The sequence below is a fragment of the Neopelma chrysocephalum genome, unplaced genomic scaffold, assembly GCF_003984885.1.
Source record: "Neopelma chrysocephalum unplaced genomic scaffold, ASM398488v2 Primary Assembly neopelma1_80b, whole genome shotgun sequence".
In the NCBI taxonomy this organism is placed as follows: Eukaryota; Metazoa; Chordata; class Aves; order Passeriformes; family Pipridae; genus Neopelma; species Neopelma chrysocephalum.
Window position 1 is genome coordinate 1,350,727 of NW_020897742.1, and position 700 is coordinate 1,351,426.

The following is a 700-nucleotide window of genomic DNA, read 5'->3' on the forward strand; positions in this document are numbered from 1 at the left end:
AATTTCTCTTTGAACATGGATTCTTTGCTTTTAATTAACTGCCCTTTTGATATTTTGGTAAAATCTTTATCTTTTGCATGCCTCTAGTGTCAAAATTTTATTTGGCGCAGTATACACAATATCATGACTTTAAGATAGCACAGAAATTATTTGAAACCTACTCTACAAAATTTAAAAAAACCCATTTCATAAGGGGCCAATATGTTAATCTCTGACTCTTATCAGCTTTCAGGCTATTCCACAGGTGTTGTCATCATGGTTTGAGCCATCTATTAGACATGCTGTTAGGCTTTTATCTAGGTGTACAGTAACATAAATACAACTGAACCCAAAGCATGGACAAAGCATGAAACTTATCTTTGGAGGTATGTCAAACTCAGAGTTCCTGTGTAGCTTAAAATATTAAATTTGCTGTATTTGATTGGCTATTTGTTAAAAAAACTTCTAGGAATCCAATGCAGATTTGGTAGCTTGCCATTCTAGCTAACTGCCTAAAATTCACATATTTATAAAACATACTCTCCTTCAAGAAATGACTACTGAAATATAAAATAAGGTACAATGACAAGAATCAAAAAGTACAGAAAAAACTGTACAAAGAATCCTAGTGTTGTTTCAAGGACTTTAAGGAGTGAGTTTTCTGTCTTTTTTCTAAGTAGATTTCAACACAAATGTCCAGACTCGGTACAGACACTGAAGT